The sequence below is a fragment of the Nannospalax galili genome, unplaced genomic scaffold (assembly GCF_000622305.1).
Source record: "Nannospalax galili isolate Female #2095 unplaced genomic scaffold, S.galili_v1.0 scaffold286, whole genome shotgun sequence".
Lineage (NCBI taxonomy): Eukaryota > Metazoa > Chordata > Mammalia > Rodentia > Spalacidae > Nannospalax > Nannospalax galili.
This window is the reverse complement of record NW_008359442.1, coordinates 1,040,578-1,056,250: the sequence shown is the minus strand read 5'-3', so window position 1 is coordinate 1,056,250 and position 15,673 is coordinate 1,040,578. Positions and strand designations below refer to the sequence as shown.

The 15,673-nt window shown below is 40.6% G+C and overlaps 2 long non-coding RNA genes across 2 annotated transcripts in view; one reads left to right on the top strand and one right to left on the bottom strand.

Annotated features, from left to right (window-relative positions):
• Positions 1-13,312, bottom strand: part of LOC115068436 — a 72,747-nt gene extending 59,435 nt beyond the window's left edge. Inside the window, exon 1 of the long non-coding RNA XR_003847786.1 lies at positions 13,089-13,312. This is a non-coding gene — a long non-coding RNA (uncharacterized LOC115068436). The remainder of the gene's footprint in view (positions 1-13,088) is intronic.
• Positions 1-15,673, top strand: part of LOC115068437 — a 64,240-nt gene that overhangs the window by 7,990 nt on the left and 40,577 nt on the right. The gene's annotated exons all lie outside the window — the stretch shown is intronic.

The following is a 15,673-nucleotide window of genomic DNA, read 5'->3' as shown; positions in this document are numbered from 1 at the left end:
TTAGCAACCTTACTGGATTTAAGTTCTCTGAAAGCAGGGATTATATCTTTTTAAAAATCTTTTATGGCTTTATTTGACAATACTACATACTATTTTCATACTAATATGATGATTAGTATAGCCAACTAGCACATTGAATTTTTGAAAACATAGATGTAAACACAATACTGTACAGGAAAAGAAAATGCTAAAACCACTAATTGCTGTATTCACATTCTAAGATCTCTGGTACACTTTAACTAATATCACGTTCAGCAACAACAAGCCTTAATATTCTTAGAGATCATTTGGCATATTAAGCATACGTTATGTGCATGCTATGTCTACATTATATACATATGTATGAAAATTCAATTCTCCACCCATTTCTGAAATAGTATTTGTTGAAGATGACGTGTTGTGGAGGAATACTAGCCTGTGCTAGAGTGGGCATCCACAGTGAATGGTCATAGAGAAAAGTTGGTATTACTTTTCAACAAAAGTAAGATGGCCTGTGAACAATCCATATCATTACCAATAATGTTGTTTACTGCATTTCTGGATTTGTGTCTCCAACTTTCATTCCCAGGAGTAGAAAAACTATCATTTACCATTCTCTTGTAAAATAAGCCTAAACTCTGAATTCTGAAGTTAGAGAGGAATAAGAGCTTAAGTTCTGTTCTATTTTTATTTTTAAAGATATCCACATGCCAACAAAAAGGACATTATCAAATATTTTCTCTAAAAAGACTTCCCAGTAAGTATTTTTAGCTGACCAGTACAGGCAGTTTGTTTCTCTTTAACTATGCTGTGCTGCCTGTGGGGAGGCAGACAGTCTGGGAGGTAGGACTGCCGCAGTCCATGGCTCCCCCTGCTGCGCCAGCAGCTTTCCTTCTGTAGACTCTCAGAGAAACGTGTGCTTTATTTTGTGGTGAAGGCCACTGTCATGGAGGAGAGTCATCTGGAAGTGTTATTGGGGTCTTAGAATGACAGGAATAGAGGAGACTAATGATAAACAGGAATCTGTAGAGACTCATGCAGGGTTGGCCCCAGGTTAAATGGAAAACCAAATCTTCTGGTTCCCAAATAAAAGGAGAATAATTTGTTCTTTGCCCTCCTCTAGTGATATCAGTTGGTAAATATCTCTTGGCTCTCTCCCAAGGCAATGTACGCATAGCAGATGCTTAAGTAGCAGCACAAAGCAAAGGCTGAGAAGTTGATTTTTGATTGGTTACTCATTGCTCTCTCTTTCATACTAAAATGATAGCATGGGCACTCAATTTCTACACTAGATAAAAGGAAAAAATAGCAATCCATTATTGTTCCATTTAAACCATTCTAAATTGATTATCCTTCTCATTGCCCATTTACCCTGCCTCTCTTAAACCATAACTTCAGGAGTAAAAGTATTTATATATTTTTGCTGAGTTCAAGGATTTAATGTGCTGAGCAACATATCATTCAAGGAGCTGACCTGCAATTTTCTGATTGATAATGGAAATGTTAATGTACTGTGAGTACTTTACACTGGGTCTAAAGTGAGCTAATAACTAAAATCATTATGTTGTGCTTATAGAATGGTCAGACAAGGAGGAAGGTGCAGAAATCCAGAGCTATGTGTCAAGTTAATTATAACACTGGGAAAATGAACTTGAAGGAAGGGTTACATAATTTTGTACCGTTGTGTTGGTAAAGGGGGTGACGTGATATGGGTTTCGGAAGTCTTCACTAAGGTGTATGGTGGGACGGTCTGCCCTCGTAATTATTCTTGCTATCCTTACTGTGGAATCTGATATTTTACTGAATGAGACCTTCTTGAGCATTATCATTGTGGTCTTTGCCCTGGTGCCTCATGCTGCCATGGTGCTCCTTAGAGCAGTCATCCTCTCACACGGACCTTCTAGCTCTATACCCTGCAAGGCACAAGCTTCCAGTGAGTGAAGAAGACTGAGAGAGAAGGGCTCTGGGCAGTGTCTGGATGTGCCCTGTTGCTTCTCAGCTCACCAGGTAGATCTGTTGTATCCCTGACAGAGGGGCACAGCCCCAGGGAATCAATGTTTTAGCTCTCCCTTACATCAAATAAACAAATCTGAGGCTCCTGCCTTACTAAACAGTCACAGTACATAAACAGAAATACAGTATACATAGCATTAGAAAGTCAAGCTGAAGCAATTAGGAAAAGAAGTTTACTTACTCTTCAAAGGGTGGTAATTTTAAAAGGCCAAGAAATACTGCTCTGTGATGAAAAAGGAGGACCCTTTGCTTTTTCATAACCTGACTTAAGTGAACATTGGATACCTTTCTGTTGGCAGGCCATTCCTAAACCCCAAGGTGGTCCATGTTTGTCTGGATATGGCCAGTGGGGCAGGCCTCAGGCTCAGTTCTCACAGAACTTAATCTCCAAAGCAAGGCACCAAGGTTCCCCTGCTTCCTGTTCTCCAGATCCATATCCCAGAATGTCAAAAAACATTTGCAGTGTTTTTCTGTGCCACATAGAATAGTACATAGTGTTATTTGTAGGAAATGATTCCTAAAGACTTGAAAAATCTGGGAGCATTTCAAATTTACTGACTTTGCTGCCTTTAGAAGAAAAGATTTTTCTTTTCCACCACAGTCATTTAAATGATCTTGTAAATGTCAAAATTCCAAATAACATTCTTTGCTCTCTAATGAAGTTATAATGGTGGGGGGACCTGGAGAGGGGAAGCACACCAGCAGGTCTTGTCTGGGTTGTACCCTCTGTCTTGGCAAGGCCGTTCCCTGGTGCTGGCTGCTTTGCTCACACTCTCCCTGCCGCTTCTGGGCTGGGGTAAAACACCAGCTGTGCAGACACCTGAGCAGCTGAAGGTCCAATTAGCAGGGTCTTGGCCTGCCGTGTTCATGCTAGGAAACCTCTTTCAAGACAGGCTGCAAGCATGGAGGTTACCTCAAACCTGTTCTCGCCTCTCAGCTCATCTCTGTCAGTCAGGAATTCATTTACGAAACCATCCCTCCACAATTGAACGATCTGGGAAAGAGAATAAAAGCCTAAGAATCCCTTTTTACAGACTGCATCCTTCTAACCAGTTGGAGTAGATTCTTGGAAAATCAAGTTTACAATTATCAGGGCCAGACACTGCTCTTGGCTCTGGCAAGAGTAAAATGCAGCCTGTGTGAAGGAGCTGATGGGAGATGGACAAGCACAAGGGGAACGGCATTGAAAAGCACAACTTGAGCTTGTGAGGAGGGCACCAGAGAAACCCTGTGGTCCACTGAAGAAAAGCAAATCACATCTGATTAGAAGGAGCAGAAGAGGCTTCCGGGAATAGATGACAGGGGAAACAGGGCGCCTGTTCCTGAGGGAGGGTAGGACAGGAGCAGAGGACATGGCTGGGAAAGTACCGGGTCTCTCATGGGAGCAGCACCTGCTGCTTAGTCTAGGACCGTACAGGTGGCATTTGAGGCAGTGGTTGGGCCAGTGGAGGGCAGCGGCTCTTTGTTAGGGTGGAGGAAGGTGTGTCTGGGAGTAGCTTGCAGAGGCTGCCAGGTAAGGGTGCTCTTTAGATGCCCTGAGATGGAGTCCAGTGATACAGCTTATTATCCAGCAAGCCCTGCTCACCACAAGCACCTGCATTTGAAATGCTGAGGGAGCCAGCCTCTTTACTGCAGCCAGACATCTTGCTCTTGGGGCAAGAGACTCACCACTCACAGACAAGGGCATGGAGGAGAGTGTGGGGGAAGGGCTCCACTCTGTCACTGCTAAGGATTTGGTGGGTCTGCTGAATCAAAGAGGAAATCCCAGAGGACATGTGGGATGTGGTTTGGATGGTTGAAGACACTGGCCTGTGGCCATTGCTCTGAAGAATAAGACATCCTCAGGCTTTATTGTGTTCTCAGGGCCTGACCCCTCTGGGCTGCATTCTCTGGTTTGATAGATGCTGCTGTTTCCTTCCCTATTGCAAGATGCAATTGGCATCCGAAGTGATCATAAAATGATCAGCGAAAGTACTTTGAAAAGGTTTATATTTTAGTTCCAGTATGACGTGCAGTTTGAGTCACATATATCTTTTTATAAGCCCTTTGCCCCATTGTACATTATATTGTACATTATATATAAAATACATACAATCTGACCCTGATTACAGATCCATATAACATAAATATTGATAGGCTTTGTAGTACCATCTAAACCTCCTTTTCTGGAAGGTGGCACATCTTATTGCTCAAGAGAGGAGATCCCGGAAAAAGGGATTGTGTGGACTCCAGTTCCTTCTCTGCTGCTTGCTATAGAACTTAGAACAAAACTGTTTTGACTGTTCCATGCTGCAGCTACTTACATACAAAAAGGTGTTAAAGTGCTTCCTACTACATAGAGCTGTGAGGATTAAGTCAAGTGATGCATGTGCCCAGTGAGTACCAATGATTGGTGCCAGAACTAGTTCAACTGACCTGCTTTTCTAACAAGGAAGCTGAGGCCTGGAGCAGTGAGCTGACTTGTTTCAGGCATTCCTTTGCTTGGTGGTAGCAGTATGTCTGCTGGCCCTCTCTGGTCAGCATCTTCCTGCTGGCCCTTTCTGGTCAGTGATTTCCTGCTGGCCCTCTCTGGTCAGCATCTTCCTGCTGGCCCTTTCTGGTCAGTGATTTCCTGCTGGCCCTCTGTGGTTAGCGTCTTCCTGCTGGCCCTCTCTGCCTTCTGTTGATTAATCTATATGATTTGCTGTTGTTGACAATTTTTAAATGAGGAAAGATTTGTACAAATCTTCTAAGTAGCTTCACGGGAGGAAATGTCACATACCTTTAGGAAGATGGAAGAGTCCCTTGGAGGAGCCCATGTAAAACATGGTGTACTTGCAGATTACCCTAAAGATTTGTACAAATCTTCTAAGTAGCTTCACGGGAGGAAATGTCACATAGCTTTAGGAAGATGGAAGAGTCCCTTGGAGGAGCCCATGTAAAACATGGTGTGCTTGCAGATTACCCCTTGCAAAGATTCCCTTCACCTTGAATCTCTCTATCTCTCTAAGGTTTCTTTTTATGACCTGCCTGAGGCCCTTACATTGCACCTAAGGGTTTGGGTCTCTGGCACAGTGTGAAAATTACACAGGGTTCTCTAGGCCTCCAGGAAGAAATAAATTGTAAACTATTGCCTTGAGAATAGAGCCTAAATTTCTTATACTTGTATTCCAGGCACCTAGTGCAGCAATTTACAGGAAATCAGCAAGTGTCCACTGAGCTGACATGAACAAAAGAGTGTTCAGCTTGTAACACCAAAGAAAATTCTGTTCATGCAGCCTTACTGGTGCATGAGTGTTCACCTGTCAAATGCTTAGCCAGCTGAGGTGAGGGATGCTGGGAGGTGGGGGATTAGGGAGCAGTGTAATGGCAGGGAGCAACATGTAGTTTCCTGTACCCAGGAGCCTGGAAGGAACAAGAGAGTCAGGTCAGCCAGGATGCAAGAACACCACATGCTGTGGGCAAGACTGCCACCAGCTGGGCCTTTACCCTTCTACCTGGCAGAGTCCGAGGGAGAGCAGGTGACCAGGGATCCAAGACCTGAAAGGGGCTGTATTCTTGTCCTGCTAATCTATGTTGAGGCATGATGGGAAGACACAAAAGGGGGTAGGGATGCCAGCTTCAAGAGAATGGGAGGTTGCACTTACATTTTTGGGCCACTTGGCTGTCTGTGATAACATATTGCTCTTTAGTTGTAACATGAGAAGATTGTACTTTGTGTGTGTGTGTGTGTGTGTGTGTGTGTGTGTATGCACACTTCCCCCAACCAGTACATGCATACGAACACAAGAGCAAGGTAGGCTTTTATTCATCCTAATTTGTATTTCCACTTCTTTTTTTGAGACAGGGTCTCCCTGTAGGCTCAGCTATCCTGGAACTCACTATGCAGACCAGGCTAGCCTTGATTACACAGAGATCAATGTGCCTCAGTCTCTGAAATTAAAGACATGTGTTACTACGCCTGGCCCTATTTCCACTTCTTAATGGTAAAATATCTTTTCTTTAATTAAATGGCAGTATTGATAGATAACAGCTAAAAAATCACCCAAATCTTTAAAACCAAAACATCTTTATAGGGAAAACAAGATGTTGTCCTGTTTGATAAGAAAAAATAAATAACAGTTTGTAAACTCCTAAAACCCAGGAGCCATCTGTAGAAGTGGCTTTTCTGGGCTTGTCTGAGTAAAGAAATGAAGTCATGGTAGGTATTACTTTATTTAGAGGCTCAAAGCTGCAAGAGGCTCTAGAAAGATCTTTTTTGAGTTTGGAATTCAAAGTCCAATGTTGGATTTTTGTTCTCACCTAGGTCTGGGGAGAAAGTAGGAAGAAACTTGGCTTGACACATTGGTATTGCATATTTTACACAAAGATCAGAGCTGGTCTTTGAGCAGGGGCTGAACTGCACAGGCAGATGCAGCAGGCAGAGTGTGACAGCAAACTTTCAAAATGTTCCCTCAAATACCTCCTCACAAGCTCACCTGACTGAGACAGGCTCAATTTTGTAATGTAAACTCAGGCATTTTCATGTCCCAGAATGTGGAATTTCACATCTTATGCTTGGGAAAGTCCTCCCCTTCCTAGCCCAGAGTCCATGTGTCCTTGAGTGATTAGAAAGCGCCATTTAAATTTTTTCATGATATGCTCCTAAGAAATCTCACTCTAGTGAGAAATAACAAGAGACAGGGCACATAACACATAGCTAACCTATGTTGCTTTCCTCAGAGAAATTCCAAAGTGATGCTTATCTCCCTTTGACTTGAACAAGGGCCACAGAGAAGAGAACATTTGGTCTTTCTCTGACATCTCTCAAATGGCCTTTACAGACAGAATTCTATCCTGAAACAAATGTAGAAGTATCTAGATCACAGTTGGAAAGGACAATATGTCCCAAATAATACTACTTTTAGTTGTTTTGGTGAAGTATCTTCTGGGATAGTGCTATGAACCATTTATTTATTTATTATTTTTATTTTATGTGTACGAGTGTATTGCCTACATGCATATAAGCACACCATGTGTGTGAAATGCCTGAAAAGGCTAGAATAGGGTGTCAGAGTCCCTGGAATTGGAGTAACATATGGCTGTGAGCTGACATGTAGGTTCGGGGAGCCAAACCCAGGTCCTCTGCAACAGCAGCCAGTGCTTTTAACTGCTGAGCTATCTTTCCAGCCCGAGTGCTAAGAACTTTATGTATTTTTATTTTTAAATCTCATAGCCACCATAGAAAATTGTGTAAATGATCTCTACTTAGAAAAGTAATGGAGACTCAGATATTAGTTTTTCCAAACTATCTAGCAGGGAAGTTTCATAGTCTGTCCTGATTATCCATAACGTGGGTTCTACACAATTAACAGCTCCCAGTTGTCTAGGTCTTATTGTGCTCTAAGCACTGCGTCAAATGCTTTCTATGCATTGTATTACTCAGATCTTCTAATAACCTCGTGAGCTGTGTATATATGTATGCATGTGTGCATGCATGTATACGTATGTATAAATTATTGCTTCGTTATTATTCCCACTTTGCAGAAAGGGAAACTACATTTGATGGAGTCACAGCTAGAAAAGGCAGAGTTGGAGCTTGAATCTACTTTGCCTGTCTGTACCAGGGCCTGGGTACTTTCCCAATGTACTAAGTGCATTGCTTCCTAAGTGCATTGTACTAAGTGAATAGCACAAGTTTCCACTGAAAGAAACTATGTTACCTTATATGTCTTAACAATCAGCTAGCTCATTTAAAATCAGAGAGGAGATGGGGTCATGTAATGATTGGCGGAGAGATGAGCATTTGAAACTTGTGAAAACTGCTTCTCTGGATGTGGAGGATGGTGAAGGGCAAGACAAGTTTCTTGCTTTAGTGGCAGGAAACTGAAGTAGCCTTACAGTTGAATAAAAATGAGACGGATGCTCTTAGTAAGTGCCTACATGATTCACGCGCACCAAAGTTCTATGTCAAAGTGAGGTGAAACACAAGAAAAGAGGTAGGGGTTAGTGTCTAGAAGACACATTTCCGAAAGAGGAAGAAAATATTTAGCTAATGGAAGGGGACTGATCCATTTTAGAGGTATGAATCAAATCCAGACCTAAGATTTACCACAGAGCTACTGTAAGTTTGGTCTACAGCCAAGATACATTGCCAACACCTAATAGCTTGTTAGAAACAGATTCAGGGACCTATTGAATCAGTACCTTTGATCTGAGGTTAAGAAATCTGTGTTTAGTATGTTTGTTAAAATTTCTGTGTGCTGGTCATCTTCACATGTCCCATTTAGTTCAGTTCAGCCTGGGCAGTGCTCCTTGCCTGAGGATGTCACCTCACCAAGAGAAGCCAAGCACTGAACACTCATGACTCATTTGGCAGCAGAGCCTGGTGCTCTGGGCCAGGCCAATTCCCTATCATTTTGTGTAACTACTCAACAACTGCTGGAGAAGTCTGCTGCAGGTCCCTTCAGAGATAGCCTTACATTCCACACATGCAGATACAAGTCCGGAGGCAGGCCACACTGGATTGTGAAAATACCTCTATGTTGAACTTTCCATAGCATTTTTTTCTACAAAATGGAAAAGAGGAAGTCTTACTATATAGACACAGTGACACTAGACTGTAAGAAAAAATGGAAGAATTTCCAGAACTAGTAGGGAGCTGCTCAGGGCAAGTGCTTAGATTTCTTGCCTAAAGAGGAATACTTGTGCCTGCTTTGAAATGAATAAAAGATGAAGATGTGTAATGTGTTTTGTGTGGCCTGACGCTTTGACCTAAAACATCCCATGTGGTTTACTTTTAATTTGTTGATGGCTCAGAGAACACTCAAAGAGTGGTCTGGCAGAATCCAAGAAGATGATGCTTCTAAATACCTCCCTCACAAAAATGCCTAAACTGACATGCTGTTGTTGGAGATGCATGGCTTCTGACTAAATAGTTCAGCTGGGGATCTTTTTTAACTGGTCAAGGGCAGGTTTGGCCCACTGACTTTAAAACTTCAATATGAACTCACTATATAGATCAGGCTGGCCTTGACTCACAGAGATCTATCTGTCTCTGCCTCCCAAGTGCTGGGATTAATGGTGTGTGCCACCATAGCTAAGAGAACTTTCTTAAAGTTGACTTTTTTGCACATTTATTCTCCCTGACACTCTTTGAAGCCCCAGGTAACTACCCTACAGCCAGAAAAAGAGTGGACAGCTGCACCTTCACCAGCTGCTGTAGTGCAGAGAACACAATGCTCCCCATGGCTTTGATCTGTAAATAAGCTTAGAGCCATTTCTTTCCCAAATTAGGCCCTGCAGTCAACTAGCTATGGACCGTCCTAGATCTTTCTCTTTCCTCCCTCACTGGGTAATAAGCAGCCAGGTCACATCCTGAATGGTGACATTTGCATTCTTAGATCATTTCTCCTTTTTCCAAATATGACTTCCCTCTCAATACCATCTGTATTCATGACTGTACACCATGGGACTTGAAGACTCAGAACTCCTAAAATATTATCATTGGTATGGCCATCATTGGTGTCCTGTTATCTCCTTAATAATGAATTACTGACAGCAGGTATTAGCACTGGGAGGAGGAAGGAGATAAGTTGTGGAGCTTGGGATATGATGATGTCAAAATATTTTGTTTTTAAAAGTGACAGCTACAAAGACTTTGTAGAAATGTTGAAATGACAAGAAAAAAATAGAACTTTCTAAGATTCATATCAAGGGAAACTATACAACAAATCCTAATATACAGGTCTCCGAATTTGTAAATGAGATTAATTTAAAGAATTGTTGTAGCTGGGCATAATGGTGCATACCTTTAATTCTAGCACTTGGGAGGTAGAGGCAGATGGGTCTCTGTGAGTTCAAGGCCAGCCTGGTCTACATAAGAGTTCCAGGCCAGCTGGGGCTACAGGGAGACCCTGTCTCAAAAAGACTAAAGAAAAAGATTGTCTCAAAGTTGTTATCTAATGGGTTTCAGATATTTAGATGAATTTACACCACTTTAATAATACAATTATGTACAGGATACATAATAGGTATAAAATATACAATATGTATTTGTATTATATGTATTTATTTTGATGTAGCATAGCAAGGATAAAACATGGAGAAAATCCTGAAAACTAAATTGTAAACCACTCTTTTAAAGAAGAGTGAACTGGAGGAGATGATTGCCATTTAGCGGGAAGAACATTAGTTAGGAGACAGGGAAGCCATACACAGGGGATTGAGGGCTGCTTGACAGGCAGAGTAGCTGAGGCAGGGAGGCTAGGTCAGGCCACAGAGATTGAGCAACTGATGGAGCAGAGTAGTTTGGCAGCCTTAGAAGGTGCATCTGGGGGCTTCCTAGCAGGTTTCTGAGCAGCAGAGAGGTTGGTAAGGGAGGCAGAGGCCAGAGGAAAATCCCATTTGGTTGCTCTGATCACACTCTGGTGAACCTGAGAAAATGGGAAAAATTAATCTCTCCCTTTTCTCTGGGTGAAGGGAGGGTCTACTTTTTGTTTCCTGGGTGCCCCTCCCATCAAGGCGACATCTTAGATGTTTCTATTGGCTAAGACTTCGGGTCAAGTGGGCCTTTCCAGGTGGCTCTGGACTTTTCCCCTAGAAGGGATGCAGAACCCCTCTGTGTATCTTTTGTGAGATGAGCCATCTGCAAACCTATCTTGTCTAGGGACCTGGAAGCATTTTCCTTGGTGGTAGAGAAATGAAAACCCATTCTAGCGGGTGGCTGTTTCCTTTCTTTGAGGACCTGGCAATCAAGTATCTGAAATTTCAGATTAAAATAAAGAATGCTTCTGAAATGGGTCTTCAAATGAAAGGAGCAAAGTATTTTAAGAGTTGAGTTTCAGAGGCTACTCTTCTCCCAATTATCTAGAGACTGACTTTCTTTAAGAATAAATAAGAAAACAGAGACCATTCATTTAATCTAGCTTATTCTTAGTCTATTGTGGGAACAAGAATTTGTGCTTAAAGGGAAAAAATGGAGCTCCCGATGGAGGAGGAAAACTTACATTTTCTTCTCAGCCTTAAAGAACATGCCCTCAGAAAAAATGATTAAAGCCTAGGAAATTAAGAATATTGGATTAATTGAAGAGGAAAACCCATGCCCAGGTGCCATTTACTGCCATGATTTCTTTTCTTTATTTAAGTGATAGGAGACAGTCTAGGCATTGGGTTTTCCAAACTGATTCCAAGAGCGTATCATGCTAAAGTCTGTTAGCTTTAGGAAAGATGTTTGACTTTCTACTCTGAATTTTAGGCATGGGACAGCACCATGATTGCTTTATCATACTTATGAGTCTGATGAAAGAAAAGAAGATTGAACATTAAAAGCTGAAGGTCACCCATACAGTTGTCCCAATAGCAATCTGTGTACCTTTAACCCTGAGGAGGAAAAGTAATTACCCTTTGGCTTCTGGTGACCTCAACTAACCTTTGTTGAAGGGCCAGAGAAAATAAAAGCTGACCATCAGCCTGCCCTGGGTGCCCTGGGCTTAACCTGCTGTGTGAATGAGGAGTAACCCAACAATAGAAGGAGAGAGTGTTGCCATGGAAATAGCCCTGGATGAAGGACTAAAAACCAGAAATTTATCACAATTAATTGTTTTATTAGGAGCCTCCTATCTTTTGGATTATTCCCTGTGGTGGGCAGGGAGGATGTGTTCCCATTTAGATTTTATAAGAAAAAAATTCTGCTTGAATAAATGAGACAGCCCACACAGTAAAACCGTTTGAGGTTGTGGCTGGAATTGGACAGCTTTGTGAGAGACGAAAGGATCTATAGCTTCCCATAATCTATAAAGATGCAAATGTGAACAGCCAGGACAAGGACCAAGGAACCTCAGGAGAACTAGCTGAGGTGTGGGCTTGAGCATCCGTCTTTACACTATTTCTGTTGAATGTTGCCTGTGCCTTTATATAAGCCTCGATAAGGTCTGGAATGTACAGGTACCTGTGTTTAAACAGTATGTCAGTGAGCAGAAGTGCATCACCACCTGCCCCTGTTTAGCATTTCTGCTAAATAAAGTCTAAGCTCTATGTGGTTTCAGTGAGCCAGTTTAGATTAGAAAATAGAAATTTGCCATCCAATTATGCTCAGATTGAACTAGATTAATTCAACATGCTCTGGCTGCTACAGGCTAATTGGGGGTGAGGGCAGAGGAGAAATGCAGTGAGCAAGAAACAGTTCTTTTCTGGAAAGCTTGCAAGTTATCTCTTAGGTCTGAGGGGTACACCTCTTGTTCACAACTAATGCTATTTCTATTTTTAACAATAGAGTGTCTTCAGTTTTATTCTGAAAGCAATGATGAAATCAGACTAAAAGTAAGACCTTTAAATTTGGTTCCTTCATTAATTTTTATTAAATGGAATAAGTCATTATTAAGGAAAACCAGGTTTCAGCTTATCTTGTTTTTAATGAATGGTAGAATAAAAAAATGAAGCTCTCATTATTTTATTTCCCAAATTGTGAGTTATTTATGCTAATAGGTTTCTAAAATAATTTGAGGTATTAAAACAAAGCAGGCAGTTAAGCTCAGATATTGATTTTCTCTTTAATGGGTATTTCATCAGTGAAATTTTAACCACTGATAAAGGTAAATAAAACATGGCAGGTATTTACTGAAGATCCTTCCTTATGATGAGATTTGCTTTTATGTCACAATGTAAGATGCTGACTTGAGTTTCATTTATGAGTATTAGTTCTAGATATTTACAGGAAATTAATCTCATGTTGGGTAAAACGAATATTAAAAGGAGTATTGGTTTTCATTAGAACTCGAAAAAGTTGTGTGTAATAAAAATAAACTTTTAAAACAAAAGGCCTATATTGAGACTCTGTTAGCCAATGATGAACTGCAGTTCTTAGACTGTTCAAAATACTTATCCGTTGCCTACTCTTAGTCACTCATTTTGTGTGTTTTTCCCATTGTGAGGCCAGGATTCTGTCTGCTAACACCCCAGGTTTCTGTGATTTTTAAGGCCCGTCTCAAATAATATTCCAGATCTGACTGGTCTCATTAAACACTCTCCGGTCTTTAGCGGGCCTTTGGTCTTGGTCTCTGCTATGGATAACAGTTTTTCTTAAGTGACAGTAACACATCTCTAAAAATAAACCTGCAGTCAGGTCCTGATGCGCTTACCTTACAGTTCAACAGCAGCTCCCTGGTGTTCGTGCTTTTTGGCTTCCACAGGCTTTAGTTTTCTGGTAAGCACATACCTGCTGGTAGGGTGCTAAGAACGCTCCTCCTGACTGAGGCACCCGCAGCGTTGAGCTTCACAGTCTCTATCCCATTTGGACTATCTCCAGATTTCTGTCGTTGTTAACCCACACCGAGGCAGCTTGGCTGAAGAAGCAGAAGCCAGAGTAAAGACGGTAGCAGGTCCAGTTGTTTTACCTGTTTGGGGCAACAGAAGAGTGGGAGGGAAAACGATGACCAAATTGTACAAAACACTGTTCATCTTTTCTCACACAGAGAGGGAGCAGATGTCTACTTGGTCTCCCCCATTTTAAATGAGCATGCATAATTTTTGCTTGTTTAGTGAATCAGATGTGTATTATAATTACTATGTACACTTTACTTGCAGGCTGCATTTTTTATTATTCTTAATTTTATTCACGGGAAAGAAGTTAGATGTATTTGTTCAGTTTGCCTGGAAATTTTCCCATAATAATTTTATAAATAATAGGGTAGATCCAATCTCTCAATGACCACATATTTAAATGAAGACATGAAATTATTTACTGATATATAATAATGAAACTACAGCTTAACTGTTCTTCAATAACATCTATAAATGTATTAAACATGAAGAGTCACTTAAAATAAGACTTATTTTACTATGAAAATTAGCTCTTATATCTTTCTAAGTATCTGCACTTTATTTCTAAGCCTTTATTCTACGCATGCAAAGCCAACTTCTAAATAAAGGCAGAACTCTGCAATATAAACAGGGAGCTAAGCACACGTCAGAAACAATGATTATTAGATGTGATAAGTGAAAGGAAAAAATTAGCTAATCAATGTAAATGTAGAAAATTGCTAAAAATTGCCATTTAGTATACTATGAATACACACATTTAAAAATAACATGAAATTTTGATATGAGAGCTCAAGATAATTTATGTAAGGTTAAGCATTTCTATTTTTAAATGACAAGGCATTTTATCAAGAGAGTTTATGATAATTCATTTTCAACTGATGATAGAAGCTATTTTAATAGTATTTAAGTTCTAACAATACTAACTCCAAACTAAGCAAAGCTTAAAATGTCATTATTTTGAAACATTTGATATATAAAATACCTTTCTGTATGTTAAGTGTGGTGTAGTTAACCACAAACAGGATACAGGCTATTTTATGGAACTGCCTAACTTCGATATTAATGTTGTATCTAAGTTAAAGGCTGTAAAATAATAGTAACAATTATATAGCATCAGTGTTCTTTAGTAAAGGACACAATTCAGTATACTGATGGAAATATAATGCTGTCAAGCTTCCTACATTTTAAAATATAATGTATAGAGAAGATAACCCACAAAGATAAATTTAGGATTATTTAAATACATTTTTAAAAATAAAGATACTCCAAAGAATTGGTCAGATTTACCTCTGATAAAGTCTTATGTGGTTCATTACAAGTTTGAAGAAGGGAGTAGGAATTTTATAAAGCATTTTGTCATTTAAAAACGCATTGGCGATATCTTAAAGCAAATGATTAACCCAGTGTAAAGTCAGAGCTATTAGAATTCAGTATACAATAGGACATGTACCCAGCTCTGATGTAGGACCTCCCACGACCAGCACATAACTACAGTTCATGTCTAAGCTTTCAAAAAGACTATCAGCTACCGAAAGTTACCTTGAGGATTAAATACCTTTAAATGCCGCAGTGCCCTGGGTTTCCAGTTAGCCAAACTACTTTCAGCAGAAACTCTTGAGGAACAGAGTGTTTCCATCTGTAAGCCCTTCCTGCTGGTCTTCTCAGGAAGCAGTGCTGGATATGTGTGCATGCTTAAAATCCTGTTGATAATCTGACTTTCTGCCAACTAGTGCTTGTCAACCATCACTAGCCTTGCGTGGATGGAGAGGACTGGAAGGCTGAAGGGTTTCGAGCCATGCATCGTTCCCCCTTCCAGTGCACCTTAATACGAACATGGCATCAAGACTCTGAGGAAAAGAGGGGAAAGCTGAGCCATCACATGTCCACAAATTGCAGGCTTGCCTATGTTCTACAGAGCTGTACATGGGTAATATTGCTGCAGAAAAGAAAAAGAAAAAGAAAAGAAAATCTAGCCACACTTTAGAAATAATCTCTGCAGTTGAGCTCCCTTACGTCTCCTGCCTCTCTCTCTTTCTTTCTGTTTCTTCCTCTCTCTTTTTTTCGCTCTCTGTACGAGGCCCCAGCTGATTCAGGCTGCATCCATCCATACATAAATCATTCCCCTTATTCTATTGGTTACATGGTACATGGCAAGTATTGATTTTTTCCGTTGCTTCATTGCTGGAGAACACTTGGTTTTTGTGAGACAGAAAAGAAAAGAAAAAAAAAACAAACAAAAAAAACCACAAAAAAACAAACAAAAAATAGTCTCACCATCATTTTGTCTAAATAAAAAACAATCAGGAAGATTTGTGCTGTGCTAACTATAAGAGTGCTTTTAAAAACACATTCTTGGAGGTCTTTTATGCTCTATTTGCATGTTTCCAATAGATCTTATTTAGTA